Raw genomic sequence first — 16,581 nt, forward strand, 5'->3', positions numbered from 1 at the left:
AATTCATATTCCCACATTATCCTACTCCATAAATCTGAATAACCGAACAATGACACTTAAAGGGTATTTTCGCCCAGCGTGTGTGCGCAGGAGGGAACTGAGCGAGCACTTGGAAAACATCACCCACCGGGTGAACGTAACACCTGGAACGTAATTATTTGGGGACTGGGTTTATATTAAGTTATTTTTTTGTTATATAGCCGCAGAAGTCAATGTTTGGCTTTATATATGAAAGTCTGTGTATTACTGAGCTGAATAATGTATTTGAAATAACTGAATTTTTGGTACTTAACTAACCATGTCTGTGCTCTCTGTGTATCATCTGCAGCAGGCTGCCATGTTAGGAGGGAGGAGCTTCTGTATCTGGTCAGGCAGTGTCTGAGTGACAGGTGGGCAAACTGCTGGTTGATGAATTCATACACAAGGGCAGGGTATACCCAGGGGTGCACTTGGAGGGGGGTACTGTTACCCAGAAACCCCCCTTTCTCTAATCATGGAACCTCCCAGTTACTTGGTAGTGACTATAACACACTGTCTGCAGCCTAGGACACATTTCCATGAGCGTCTGCATATGTTTTCATGCACATTGGCCTCAACAAAATGGCCGCCATCACTTTTTTCTCTAGTGTATTATTTATACAGTTTGTATCTAATGTTTGTCTGACAGAAAATACAGAAAGTAAATGTCCTGTTATTACTGCAGTCTGATGTCAGCGCTGGGTAAATAATTATAACACTAAATTTAATCGTTTTTATTTTAATTGGTCGTGAGAGGAGATTGATATTAGTGTTGTAGAGTAGTATTAATTTGGTCAGATGTATGTAAAGCAGGTATCACATTAATGTGCAGCTTACTTTATGCCTCATTCTTTTTTATTTAAGATTTTATTCCATTTGTGTACATTTTACTGTTCTAATTTTCATATCTGAATCATACTTACCTACTTTTGACAGACTCCCTCCGGGAGATCACTGAAGCGGGATGAGAAGGGAGGGTGGAAGGGGGTGGGGCTCCGCAATTTGCGTCATTATGGCCCCGCCCCCAGTGATGTATGCCTGTTTGGGGTCTTTTTACAGTGGTAAAAAAAAAACAAAGCAGGCATTACATCTCTGGGGGCAGGGCCAAAATGGCGCTAATCAAGACGGGCCGCCCCCTTTCCGCCCATATACCCCTCCATGCCGGCAGACGCGCTAGAATTGCCAGCTCTCCTGGGATTCAGGGAGACCTACCCGGAAATCGTGAGTCTCCTGGACATTCCAGGAGAGTTTGCATGATGTGAATGTGAATACAACATTACTGCCTATTTTTTTGTTTTGTATGCAATTCTGAATTGTTTTGCTATGCTGAATGTATGGACGCTGCACAGTACCACTTCTATTTATGTCATGTTCATGCTATACATATATACACTGCACAGTACCACTTCTATTTATGTCATGTTCATTCTATACATATATACACTGCACAGTACCACTTCTATGTATGTCATGTTCATTCTATACATATATACACTACACAGTACCACTTCTATGTATGTCATGTTCATTCTATACATATATACACTGCACAGTACTACTTCTATGTATGTCATGTTCATGCTGTACATTTGGGAAACTCTCCCCTGCCTGTATGCCGCCAAAAGTCTCGGAAGCCCGAGTGTGGCCATGTTTTTTTTAACGTGCTACATCTTCAAATCTCCTGAAAACCGTGAATAAAACCAGCAAGTGGAGCAAACACCTCTCAGTAGCTGCTTCTGTACCAGTTGTTATTAGATTACGTCTTGCACTCTGTGACTCATCAAACTTCTTATTTACAGTCATATAATTTCACTACGAAAAAGCGTCTTATTGCAGCAAGTTTGTTTTTCTTTTGTTCCAAAATCAGACATGGAATATCCCCCTCTAGAAATCCCACATTTGCCCCTGATACCATGTCTTAAGCTGGGTACACACTACAGAATTTTCCACAAACTTTTTATGCCGAGCGATTTTATATGCGATCGATGTTCCGATCGCTGGGTCCATGGACTGCATACACACAGCCTTGTTTAGGACGATAAAGGGAAGAGCGGACGTCCCTTTAGCGACTTTTTACAGCCATGTTGTCGTGAGCAATCACTGTAATTTCGTACTCACTGTTGTGGATCGGTCGGAAGTTTATACACTACACAGCGGAAACGAGATTGGAACGAAAATATTAAACGGTACGACCAACCAAATGAGGCGACAATCGTCCATTTGGGCAGACTTTCGACCATCGTGTCACTGCACACACTGACCCGACTTTTGAACGAGCGGTCGTATGTCGGCTGATTGAGCCGATTATTGGATGAAAACTGTGTAGTGTGTTCCCAGCTTTAACTGATACAATGAAGTGACGACAAGATAACAACAACATTTTAAAGTTGAAGTGTTATCTAATCATTTCTGAAATATTGGCGTAGTCCTATCTGCATTACAAGTCACTGACTTGGAGCAGTAAATAAACTGCCTTGCTTGAAAGGTTTATGGTACAACAAACTTTTTTCCCCTCCTTGACCCGTTTATAAATCACTTTCTAATACTGCATCATTTTTATAAATCGCAGTCATTTATACAGCTTTAAATCGTCACTGAGACCGACACATGACACCAGGTCGTATAGTATTTATCATGGAGAGATAAACGTATTTTATAGACAGACAGACACCCACGTACCATCAGATTTTCTCACTGCAAAAGTTATTATTATCATTAGCAGCAGCTAAAACACCACAAAGCAATAGAGCATATAATAATATATGTACTTTAGTAACGTTAAACTATTATATTATAAATGTAGGCGCCAATACAGATATATTGTACCAGACCTGAAAAAGGGACAGTGTATGAAGAGAAAGGAATGGGGAGATATTGGCCCAATAGGTATAAAAGATTTTCACACTTAAAATAAATCAGTCTTCAGTTTTGGGGCTCATTCACACGATCGCCATCTCAGTCTGTTAATGATCCTGAGTTTTAAATGGCGCTGTGGATGCAGGTTTGTACAGCGTTGGCCCATTTTCCATCTGGTAATGGGTAATAAAGCAGATTACCAGATGGGAAACGTTCCAAGTCTGCACCAACTTGTGTCCATGTACAGTGCGATCTAATGCGCTGGATCATTAACAGGACGCAATGACTCGTGTACGTGATCCCTTAGCCCCGCTGTTGGCTTCCAGAGAAATGATTTAGTAAATAGTCCGGGATGTGGGCTCATCAGACGACCAGACGTTTCCACATTACAGGCGAACAGCTCGGAGCGTTATTAAACATGCAGCGTTGGACTCTCCGAGTACTGAACCTGGCACTTTATCTCTTATAATGATCGCCTGACACATATATTGTGACTGATGATACAAATGTGTCAATCACATCCAGTATTAATCATGGTGATAAATGTATAAATATAATTCTGGACCCTGGGATCTTGTCCTCATCTCCTCCCAGGCCTAGCTTGCATTGGTTGTGTCTCTTACTGACATAAACAATAAATAATGCATGTGCATAATTACATATATATATATATATATATATATATATATATATATAATTACATTGCCTGAAATAGTGCCCCTATCATCATTAACGGGGCAATCCATGAGCGATGCAGCCTCCGCATGCGGCTCACACAAGAGACGTGTAAAGGAGCAGCGACTAATCACCGCGCATGCTGGATACACAATGCGGTTCTCACCGTAAATCAGAGATTGTGTATAATAGACATACGGGGCCTGATTCATCAAAGGGCGTCAACGGGGATTTTGTGCGTATAATCCACACAATCACTCTGTGCACACCCAGAAGCGGATTATACGCCACAGAGCACTGCAACGCTCAATGCATCTTCGAGCGCAAAGCACACTTACTGCAGCCTACGATTTCAGGGGACAACGGTGCGATGAGGGCCGTATGCACGTAGTCATTGTACAGTAAGGCTGTGCCAAGCTCAATGACACACAGCATGGTCCGATCCAAGCTCCCACTTTTGTTTTTGAATGTTTTATCATTAATCCCTATATAACTAACAGGTGAAATTATTTGAATAAGTTTTTTTTTCTCTGCGCTGTTTTGTGAGTTTATATTCCATGTATGTATTGAACGTATCCTGCAGTGTCTTCCTACATCCATATTCATCACCACACGTATCTTCACACCCGCTCCTTGATGTATCCGTGCACACATATTCCTATTTTAAACAAACGCACATTGCGCTCAATGATTTAGGCCCACAGACCCCATGTAGAGAGAGGAGAGGGAATACGAACTGAGGATTTCAGCACTAGCTATATACTGCATTCAGAGGTTCACTTCATGTCTCTATAAATGCTCAGGAACACACATCAATAAATCATTAGGCAAAGAAAACCTCATCTCTCTGTACCTATGTAATTCTTCTTCACTGGCCTGTAATAAGGAAAGTCAGTCACAGAATTCTAAGGAACAGCGTCGCTATTGGTCAGTTTGTTAAGCAGTCTACAGTCATGGCCAAAAGTTTTGAGAATGACACAAGTATTGGTTTTCACACAGTTTGCTGCTTCAGTGTTTTTAGACCTTTTTGTCAGATGTGTCTATGGTATACTGAAGTAACATTACAAGCATTTCATAAGTGTCAAAGGCTTTTATTGACAATTACTTTACGTTTATGCAGAGTCAATATTTGCAGTGTTGACCCTTCTTTTTGAATACCTCTGCAATTCGCCCTGGCGGGCTGTCAATCAACTTCTGGGCCACATACTGACTGATGGCCGCCCATTCTTGCCTAATCAATGCTTGGAGTTTATCAGAATTTGTGGGTTTTTGTTTGTCCACCCACCTCTAGAGGATTGACCACAAGTTCTCAATGGGATTAAGGTCTGGGGAGCTTCCTGCCCATGGTCTCAAAATTTTAATGTTTTGATCCCCGAGCTACTTAATTATCTCTTTTGCCTTATGGCAAGGTGCTCCACCATGCTGGTAAGGCATTGTTCATGACCAAACTGTTCTTGGATGGTTGGGAGAAGTTGCTATTGGAGGATGTTTTGGTACCATTCTTTATTCATGGCTGTGTTCTTAGGCAAAATTGTGATTGAGCCCACTCCCTTGGCTGAGAAGCAACCCCACATGAATGGTCTCAGGATGCTTTACTGTTGGCATGACACAGGACTGATGGTAGCGCTCACCTCTCCTTCTCCGGACAAGCGTTTTTCCAGATGCCCCAAACAATCTGAAAGGGGATTCATCAGAGAGAATGACTTTATGACGTGGCCGCATCGCGTGTCATGTGATGCGGCCGCCTGTGCGCCCCCCGGGCTGAAACCTCCCAGCCCGCGCCTGATTTAGGTAGATCTTACTAGCAGCAATATCCTTGCCTGTGAAGCCCTTTTTGTGCAAAGCAATGATGACTGCATGTGTTTCCTTGCAGATAACCATGGTTAACAGAGGAAGAACAATGATTTCAAGCACTACTCTCTTTTTAAAGCTTCTAGTCTGTTATTCTAACTCAATCAGCATGACAGAGTGATCTCCAGCCTTGTCCTCGTCAACACTCTCACCTGTGTTAACGAGAGAATCACTGACCTGATGTCAGCTGGTCCTTTTGTGGCAGGGCTGAAATGCAGTGGAAATGTTGTTTTAGGGATAAAGTTCATTGTCATGGCAAAGAGGGACTTTGAAATAAATTGCAATTCATCTGATCACTGTTCATGACATTCTGGAGTATATGCAAATTGCCATCATAAAAACTGAGGCAGCAGACTGTGTGAAAAATAATATTTGTGTCATTCTCGAGACTTCTGGCCATGACTGTAGTAGAGCTTATTACTAAACTGTAAGTGGAACAATAATATCCTCAGGTATAGGTATCATCATATTCAGCAGGAAGAATATACATAGTACGGGGTCTGTACATGGAGGCACAGGGGGTGGAGTGAAGATATAAATTGCTTTTCTATTTTTCTTATTTATCATGTGGGTGCTAATACTTCCTAGTGCGGAGCAGTATTATTATAAGTTACCCATTATATGTCTTTTTTGGGGTGGTGTTAGTATAGAGGATTACGCGGAGCAGAAATACTCAGTGCCCACAACACTAAACCCAAGAGGCAGTTGTGTGTCTAATTATACCACTGTTCCAGGGGGCAACTGACATTACTCACCCCTCATCTGTTACACAAATCACATAGACATTTGTATTAGGTGATTTATGCTATAAAACACGATCACTGACAATGTAATCATTATTATATTATCAGGCAATGTAGAAACTACTAATTGGGATTTTTGCATCAAGAGAATGATACATTTTGTTAGCAGTTTTGCACATGTTTCAGCTCCTGAGAATCTAACGCCCGAGGTGACGGCTGCTGGAGGTCGCGATATCAGACGCGAGGTTCAGAACAGTGTTTATCTTCCACTGCCCAAATTGTTCTCAATGGGAACCACAGTCCCCTTGTCCAACGATAGAACTTTATCTATAAAGCTCTGAGTTCTGAAAGTCTGATCTGGCTTAAAGCCACATGGAGAGGTTGGAGAAACATCACCGGGCTCCTCCAAATATTTTGCCATGGCGCCTGCTGGTTGCAGCTTATGCTCCTAATTGCGCCTGCATTTTATTGTTGCAAAATGTACTTTTTGTGCTGTAATAATCTATTGCTCCTGTTTGTCCATTGACAATCCTGTTACATTTTGTGCAATGGAAATATTACTGTACTTTGTACAACTATAACTTAGCACCGTGGCCTGACAAAGGCGCGTCTGTTTTAGGCTAGATACCCATTGGCACTTGCTCGGCTTATCTTAATGCATATTAAAATGCAAGTTTTAACGCACATAGACTGCACTGCGTTCGTGCATTCATTTAATATACATTTCGCGTTTAAATGTGTTTACACGTGCGTTCGATCTATGTTTATTAAATACGCGTCTCTGACAAAACAGAAGAAACCGCTAATGACATTCTGCCAACACAGAATAGAAAACACCGGCTGTTCTTACACAGCATTTCCCTGTATGAGGAATAGTGAGACATTGCACATTATTCCACATCATCAGAACATTGGGTGTGAAAAGCGGATGAAATGAAAATGTGTCGTTGTGCTGCGATACGTCTGCCACACGGGGCTGGGAGCAGGTAAACGGTTTAGCAGCGTTGGACGTTTCTATAGAGCTGACACAGAAGGACAAGACGAACAGCACCAGCTATTCTGAGGGAAATTAGGTCATTATGTGACAGGGCTCAAGGCGTTTCTGGGAGAGACTTAAATATTGCTGCTGTGGCTGTGGCAGGGTTGTGCTGGCTTATTCTGATCTCACATCTGTAGTAACAACCCCAACATAATTATATTCACACAAACAATACAAACAAGGGAGATTTAAAGCAAACATAACATTACTGTGATTAGGGACGGTTCTGGCACACGGGAGATGGATACAAAGCCTTCTACGGCCAACCCTCTGGAATTGCCCTTAGTCTCTGTGTGTGTGTGTCTGTGTGTGTGTGTGTTAGGGTATTTAGATTGTAAGCTCCAATAGGACAGGGACTGATGTGTATGAGTTCTCTGTACAGCGCTGCGGAATTAGTGGCGCTATATATATAAATAAATAGATGATGATATGATCATTCCTGCAGTATTGGGGGGTTGTTCTGAATACACAGGAACAACAGTAAAATGTTAGATGACTTTTCTTGTATTTGTGTGTTTCATACCTAATTTAGGAACAAAACCAGAGAAAAAATAAGCCTGCGCTCGGTATATCCCACATTATATATGGTACCAGCTGCTTGGCAACAAGCCCGCGCTCGGTATATCCCATATTGTATGTGGTACCAGCTGCGTGGCAATATAAATGCCCATATATGTATACAAAACAGAAAGAAAGTTGTCAGCGCTTATCCTTTAAACTGCATATCTGTATGTGTCTAGCAAAATGAAAACATGAGGTATTAGTTCATATTTTGATCAAAAGACTTAAGCCTGCATCCCACGTCAAGGGTACCTCATTATATGCAGGTCCTACACTGACACTGACATTGGGTGTGGCTCACAAGCCAGCCTTTGCTAGATGTAAACCCCTATACCTGGGAGGTGAGTGCATCTGATTTTAACTGCATTTTAATAGTGTTTAAAGCATATAGGTCAGTGTAGGACCTGCATATAATGAGGTACCCTTGACGTGAGATGCAGGCTTAAGTCTTTTGATCAAAATATGAACTAATACCTCATGTTTTCATTTTGCTAGACACACACAGATATGCAGTTTAAAGGATAAGCGCTGACAACTTTCTTTCTGTTTTCATACCTAATTTAGGACTACGACAAATTGAATGGATGAAAAATGTAGGTTGTAAATACACACCTCAAAGCGCCCAACTAGTATGCCCCACCACTATCACCCACTACGCGAGTGAGAGGGCAATAGTTATTACCAGCTGGTGCAGGCATTAATAGTGGGTGCACGCAGATCCGCGATTGGCTGCATCCACTAATAGCGCAGGGGGGCTGGTCCACACCTCCACGCCCACGGTGCCCGGCAATATAGTGTTTCCACCCCTGATATTACAGACACATGTTTCATTATTTTCAGACAGTTTTTATGTGTAAAAAATGTAAAATGAACAAGTCATTTGTTTAATCCAGATCGCAGCGGTCCCCTTCCCTTTGGCAATACATCCGCTGCCCCCGGTCCCCCGTCCAGCGCCCTGCTCTTGCTGATTGGGCATGTGGTGGAATTTTGGAGCATGTTGTGCAGGGTTGGTTCAGCTGGGTGGGGTGCTAAAGTTGTTTTGGGGCTATATTTTTTTTATTCTTGAAATTAATGGTAAAGTGCGGCCCTTTTAGTGGTTGGAAGGCCACTTATGTGACCCTTGAATTATATTGGGTTGCCCATCATTCATGTACAAACACCTTTATCTGACCAATTTCTGCACTACTGATGTGATCAGCTGTCTGCACGGTCATACACAAGAACACACTGGGGCAGATTCAATTGGCTGCGAAGTTCCTGAAAGCATTGCAGCCGCACATTTTTACCGATACTATGGTAAAAGTTAATGCTCACCTTTGCTCGCACCTCTATGGGGTGCGAACAAAAGTGAACGTTATTTCTGTAAATCAAAAATCCGTGCAAGGTGTCTTGCGGCCATTCCGGAGGCACCTTGAGCGGATTTTTTGGGAATTGAATTTGCCCCTTAAATTCTGTTTCCACCCTCAGATGATTTTAATACCTTGGCTTGTGTATACCAACAACTATTACTAAAAACATTGTATTTTATGTAAATATTCCTTGTGTTGTTCAGCCACATCTTTATATCATCAGACAGAGTGGTCTATTTGCGTTTCCCAGGGTTTATTCTGTGCATTGAATGCATTTGTATCCAGAGAGCAACCTAATATAGTATCCGAGGAGAGTGTGTACAAGCCAATAAAGTAAGTCGTCTGAAGGTGGCATACCCCTCCCTATAAGAGAGCAGCGTCAGGTTACCAAGTATGTGCCCTCTGAGCCGGTTATAGTCATGTGATCCGCTGCCGCTTGTATTCACCCTCTCAAGTCTTTTTTATACATCTGGACGGCTGAGAGTAGAAATGATAACTGTGTATCAACTTCCTAGATCAATGTGTTTTGATAACCAGATAGCACAAAGTGACCACAACAATTTCTAATCCGATAGCTGAAAACTGAGTACCAACAAACTGAGCCACTCACCGACATACTGAGCCACGAACCAAGCAGGGCCATCTTAACAACATTATGGGCCCCCGGGCAAAGCAGTGCACCGGGGCCCCTAGATATAGGTTTTTTTCTTTTGCAGGATTATTTATTCTCATTAAGAGCCGTGCCTATTGGGCCCCCTTGCCCGTGGGGCCCCCGGGCAGCTGCCCTGTCACCAAGATACCGAACCACTCACCAACAAACTGAGCCACACACCAACATACTGAGACACTCGCCAACAAACTAAACCATGCATCAACATACTGAGCCATGTACCAACACATACTGAGCCACGTACCAACGTACTGAGCCACTCACCAACATACTGAGCCACTCACCGACATACAGAGCCACTCACCGACATACTGAGCCGCGCACCAACAAACTGCACCACACACCAACATACTGAGCCATGTACCAACACATACTGAGCCACTCACCAACATACAGAGCCGCGCACCAACAAACTGCACCACACACCAACATACTGAGCCACTCGCCAACATACTGAGCCACTCACCAACATACTGAGCCACTCACCGACATACAGAGCCACTCACCAACATACTGAGCCACTCACCAACATACTGAGCCACTCACCGACATACAGAGCCGCACACCAACATACTGAGCCACTCACCAACATACTGAGCCACTCACCGACATACAGAGCCGCACACCAACATACTGAGCCACTCACCAACATACTGAGCCATGTACCAACATACTGAGCCACTCACCAACATACTGAGCCACTCACCGACATACAGAGCCACTCACCGACATACAGAGCCACTCACCAACATACTGAGCCACTCACCAACATACTGAGCCACTCACCAACATACTGAGCCACTCACCGACATACAGAGCCGCACACCAACATACTGAGCCACTCACCAACATACTGAGCCACTCACCGACATACAGAGCCGCACACCAACATACTGAGCCACTCACCAACATACTGAGCCATGTACCAACATACTGAGCCACTCACCAACATACTGAGCCACTCACCAACATACTGAGCCACTCACCGACATACAGAGCCGCACACCAACATACTGAGCCACTCACCAACATACTGAGCCACTCACCAACATACTGAGCCATGTACCAACATACTGAGCCACTCACCAACATACTGAGCCACTCACCGACATACAGAGCCGCACACCAACATACTGAGCCACTCACCAACATACTGAGCCATGTACCAACATACTGAGCCACTCACCAACATACTGAGCCACTCACCGACATACAGAGCCACTCACCGACATACAGAGCCACTCACCAACATACTGAGCCACTCACCAACATACTGAGCCATGTACCAACATACTGAGCCACTCACCAACATACTGAGCCACTCACCGACATACAGAGCCGCGCACCAACAAACTGCACCACACACCAACATACTGAGCCACTCGCCAACATACTGAGCCACTCACCAACATACTGAGCCACTCACCGACATACAGAGCCGCACACCAACAAACTGCACCACACACCAACATACTGAGCCACTCGCCAACATACTGAGCCACTCGCCAACATACTGAGCCACTCACCAACATACTGAGCCACTCACCAACATACTGAGCCACTCACCAACATACTGAGCCACTCACCAACATACTGAGCCACTCACCGACATACAGAGCCGCGCACCAACAAACTGCACCACACACCAACATACTGAGCCACTCACCAACATACTGAGCCACGCACCAACAAACTGCACCACACACCAACATACTGAGCCACTCGCCAACATACTGAGCCACTCACCGACATACAGAGCCACGCACCAACAAACTGCACCACACACCAACATACCGAGCCACTCACCAACATACTGAGCCACGCACCAACAAACTGCACCACACACCAACATACTGAGCCACTCACCAACATACTGAGCCACGCACCAACAAACTGCACCACACACCAACATACTGAGCCACTCGCCAACATACTGAGCCACTCACTGACATACAGAGCCACGCACCAACAAACTGCACCACACACCAACATACCGAGCCACTCACCGACATACAGAGCCACGCACCAACAAACTGCACCACACACCAACATACTGAGCCACTCGCCAACATACTGAGCCACTCACCGACATACAGAGCCACGCACCAACAAACTGCACCACACACCAACATACTGAGCCACTCGCCAACAAACTAAACCTTGCATCAACATACTGAGCCATGTACCAACACATACTGAGCCACGTACCAACGTACTGAGCCACTCACAAACAAACTGAGCTGCGCACCAATATACTGAGCCACTCACCAACAAAAGGTATTTGGAGGTGATTGGCTTGGGCTTCAAAAGTGCTGGAAAGGCCCCCATGGATGTAACCCTCTGGGCGATGTAGCCACGCACCCGGTCCCGATTTGCTGCAGAGTTGAGAGGTATGCCTTGTACAGACCTGCAGGAATAACCTACTCACATTGGTGGCCAAAAGTGGCTGTTTAAATACTAAACATATAATAACATCCAAATTGTATAGTTGTATAAAGTGCTGGTACCTGTGTAAGTTGTGTGTTATTAATTCTGAGGTGCACATAGTTATTCACTGTCCCCCGGTCTTAGGGTATGATGATTCCTTCCTGTCCCACTGTCAAGTACACACCAGTGTCCTTAACAGAACGAGGCAACAAAAGGCACAAGTGATCAGTTCCGTAACAGAAATGTAACATATAATGTATCTGTGGTCAGAGAAGGGTAACGGTCTCGGAGTAACGTCTAAGACCTGAAGAACCTTTATCACAACAATGTACGTGACTTCCTGATATGTACTTTAAATCATGGTGCAGAGAAGTCTGGGTGATAATCTGACATACTGACGCCTCCTGTGTTCTAAATAATACTGAGATTGCTGCTTCAGGTTGGGATGATGGCTGTAAAGTCATGAACAAAGTGGATAATTTTAGATCAATTTTAAAGCCTGGAGTTTTACATTTTCATATGATATGTGGCAGAAGACAGCTGAAGACAAATAGCCCCACATCTTTAGGATATCGTAATAGGATCTGATATAGGTCAAAAAGGTGAAACGTCAGTCAGTTAAAAGAATTCTCTACTTTCAAAGCAAAATTTACGCTGTTATAATGTGTGGGTAAGAACTGTACATACCCCCTGCTGTCCTCTACCTATTATAAGCATTCGGTTGCTCTGCAGTAGGTTACACAGTCACCTTTCCCATTTGTCTCAACACCTGTGTTTTGGCAGAACACAGTCAGCAACAGCTATAATGAAGACAAGTTACTGAGGGATATGGCCCTCTGCCGAAATGTAAGTACAGGCCTTACACAAGGACTAGATAGCACCGACATGCAAAATTCTCATGACAAGGAAGCACAGAGGGGAGGGGGAGGGGGGCAGCTGTTCTGCTAGTTCAGGTTATTGGTAATAACATTATATTATGTGTTCCTCTCCATTGAATAAAAGAAAAATGAAATTGTTATTTCCTTAGTATCACACTACAAAAAAACATCTGTTCTCCAAAAACGTTTCATTCTTGTTCCCGGAAAATGTTACCAAATAATGAATTATGATGGGTTACAAAATATATTTTAAATACTTTTCCGTTACTTTTAGCAACCTCTCATGTTATAGAATAGGCTGAGATAGACATGAAATATAACATAGTTGATATCTAATGTATATGTATTAATACCCTGGTGTGACATTGCTCTACACACAAATAAATAGTATACTTGTTTATACGCTGACTCAATTAGGAGCTCAGCACTAATTCCCAGAGATAAGTACAGCTATACATTGTATATACTGCTGAGGCAGAACGCCTCGGTGTTACAATGTAACGATTATACTCTGTAAAATATATTGAGCCATTTCTCAGGGTTATATTGTATCACTGTACACGGGAACCGTTCCAAGTTCCATAGCATCAGAGGGGATGTATAGATATAATTCATAGGTGCGCGGCACAGATTGAGCCGCTCAGTTTTTGTTACCTAGCCGTTTTACGGATGATGAAGAAAAGAGTTTATTATTTGAAGTGGACACGGACCACCGAGCCATATCGGATCAGCAGGCAAAGACTATACATTTGCACATATGTTGCATATACTGCAGCCTGTTCTGAGTGTCTGCGTACGGCAATTAACATATAGCCAGAGCCTACTTACACCCAGATTTACCTGGAGATGTATTTTGAGATCCGTTTGGATTTGAATACGGTCAGAACTAAGCACAAGCTCTGTGCTCTTTGTCACACAACATATGTGTAAGTTGCGTTCAGACATGAATCAGACCCACAATGTGCTTCCAAAGTGAGTCTGACAACAAAGACAGATGTTGCTGCCCAGCAGGCTAAGGTCCGTTATCCAGATTATGCCCAGTCGGTTGTTCTTTACAGCTGGGACCTATTGTTACCCCCAGAGCTACCTGGTGCTGACCCAGGCTGGGTTTATTATGTCCGTCTAGATTGGTGTCATAAAAAGTTTGGGGGAAATATCTGAGAGAATAATTTCTTTCTCCTGCAGTGGACGGGAAGAGAGGTGAGTATCCACAGTGACTTCTCTAACCTGGACTGAAGTTGAAGATGTCAGGAGAACCTGGTAAGGACCTTCCCAGAGATCAGACAGTCCTTGGGGTATAGGTACTAAATTGCGGGTTTGAAAAAGTGGAGATGATGCCTATAGCAACCAATCAGATTCTAGTTATCATTTATTTAGTACATTCTACAAAATGACAGCTAGAATCTGATTGGTTGCTATAGGCATCATCTCCACTTTTTCAAACCCGCAGATTAGTAAATATATCCCCCTGGTCTCACAAACACCTTTATCATCCCTATATCACCTGGATTTAGATCTGACATTTGTCAGTATCGGGCAGATGAGCAGAAGTCAGTGCATCGTATATGTCTGTCTTATTTGTCTGCTCATTTGTGACAAGTACATAATACCCAAATCATTTTCTGTAGGTAAATTCGGCAAAGGGCCCATTGCGATATTAGAGAGTTCTCCAAACAGAGTTTTATAAAGATAACTATGCCAGGGTCCTCGGGGCGTGACCATCATTCTGTGTAACACAAGGGGCCGTGCAAGATCAGTGTCACGGATACACTTGAACTTAAGGCTACTTGCTGGTATTGATGCAGCTAAACTAGGAGGCGCGGAGTCTAACACGCCTCTGGTGATCGCCAGAGACCCCCGCAAGGGAGTTTGCTGCGGGAGATGTGCAGATCGGGGCCCCCAAGTTAGCCACCAGTGAAGTAGCGGGTGAGGAGGTGTAGTCGTACAATCCGAGGTCAGGCCTTGCGGACAAATGCGGTACCAAAGGATAAGACAAGAGTGTAGTCAGGTAGCCAAGGGTTAAACCGGGAGGACGAATAAGCTCAAAGGAGAATCCTGGTGCAGAATAAAGCAAAGCCAGTCAAAGGGCCAGGAGGGCAGTCACTGAAATACAGACAGGTGTGCTGGAGCATAAGGGGACCTTCATAATCTGGCACCCTAATGGTACCAGAGCCTCCCTTATATAGTATACCGGGGCTTGTGATTGGTGGCAGTGGAATCGGCGTCCAGGAAACAGCTGACCGTCTAGAAAAGGAAAAAGAAGCGTCCCATTGTCTAGCAATAAAAACACGGTTCATCTGCGCATGCGCCCGCCGGATGTCGGGCCCAGAAGGAAGAAGCATAAGTTTTATAAGCAATAATCTTGGCACCCTACGCTGAGGGGCGTTGGAGCCTGACATTTGCATTGATTGGATAAATAATAATTGTGTGCACCTCTCCCCGTGTACATGGGAGACGTGAATCTCTGAGAAATGGGGACATTAGTTCTCTTATCAGTGTTTGTAGATAATCTCTAGTCACAGCGTCCTACATATTCCTAGAAGCAGGAAGAACATGTTACATAAACATCTTCATCTCTTACAAAACTAAGTTCGTATAAAGGACAGGACCTGGCACATCGTGGCCGCTAAACTCCATTTTCTATCCAGATCCTCGTTCAACTTTCACATTTTCTTGCAGCTTGAAACACACACAGATGTACCTCACAGTGGCAAAGAGAAGGTGGTGGGGGGTTGGTAATTTCTGAGGCAGTTACCCGTGAAATCACACAGAGATGCTGCCCGCAGGGAGAACGGATCATTGGAGGCCTGGGAGAAATGACACTGGGGTTTATGTTGTCCCCAGCCACAGAGAGTCAGAATTTGTGCTTCCTTAATCCCAGGCTCTGCGGCTGACTTGTATCAGAATGTATGTGCTCAGTCATGCCTGTCCGGGCACCATAAACTTATACTTCAGTATGGTATGTATTGTCCCTTATAGGTCAGCAATAGCAGGGCCGTCTTTACCATTGGGCACAATGGGCAGGTGCCTGGGGGCCCTGCAGCCCAGGGGGACATGTCGGAGGCAGCAAAAAAAAAAAAAACCTGGAAAAAAAAAAAAGACAATACTTACCTTGTGGTCAGCTGGCGATCCGGCTCCCTCCATGGTCTCCTCCTCCGTGCGGCGCTCGCAGTGCATGTCGGGCGTGACATCATCACGCCCGCCCGACATCCACTGCGGAGCGCGACGAAGGAGGAGGAGACCATGGAGGAAGCCGGATCGCCAGCTGACCGCAAGGTAAGTATTGTCTTTTTTTTTTTTCAGGTTTTTGCAGGGCACATATATATAATCTTTTTTTTTTTTATATATATAGGGGCCCCGGTGCACTGCTGTGCCCGGGGGCCCCAGATGTTCTTAAGAGGGCCCTGAGCAATAGGCGTACTTCTGTCACACCTGCTGTCTATAGGACCCCACAATCACTCTGGGACATATCCAGCACCTCTGCTGTTCACATTTGGACGGTTATCTTCATGGA

The 16,581-nt window shown here is 44.2% G+C and overlaps 1 protein-coding gene across 1 annotated transcript in view; it reads left to right on the plus strand.

Moving 5' to 3' along the window:
• The first annotated feature begins 673 nt into the window (after positions 1–673).
• HEMK1 (HemK methyltransferase 1, mitochondrial release factors N(5)-glutamine) overlaps positions 674–16,581 on the plus strand; it is an 83,436-nt gene continuing 67,528 nt past the window's right edge. The window contains exon 1 of the mRNA XM_075183843.1: positions 674–720. The gene's annotated coding sequence lies outside the window, so the exon portion shown is untranslated. The remainder of the gene's footprint in view (positions 721–16,581) is intronic.

This window comes from Mixophyes fleayi, chromosome 8, assembly GCF_038048845.1.
Source record: "Mixophyes fleayi isolate aMixFle1 chromosome 8, aMixFle1.hap1, whole genome shotgun sequence".
Classification (NCBI taxonomy): Eukaryota; Metazoa; Chordata; class Amphibia; order Anura; family Limnodynastidae; genus Mixophyes; species Mixophyes fleayi.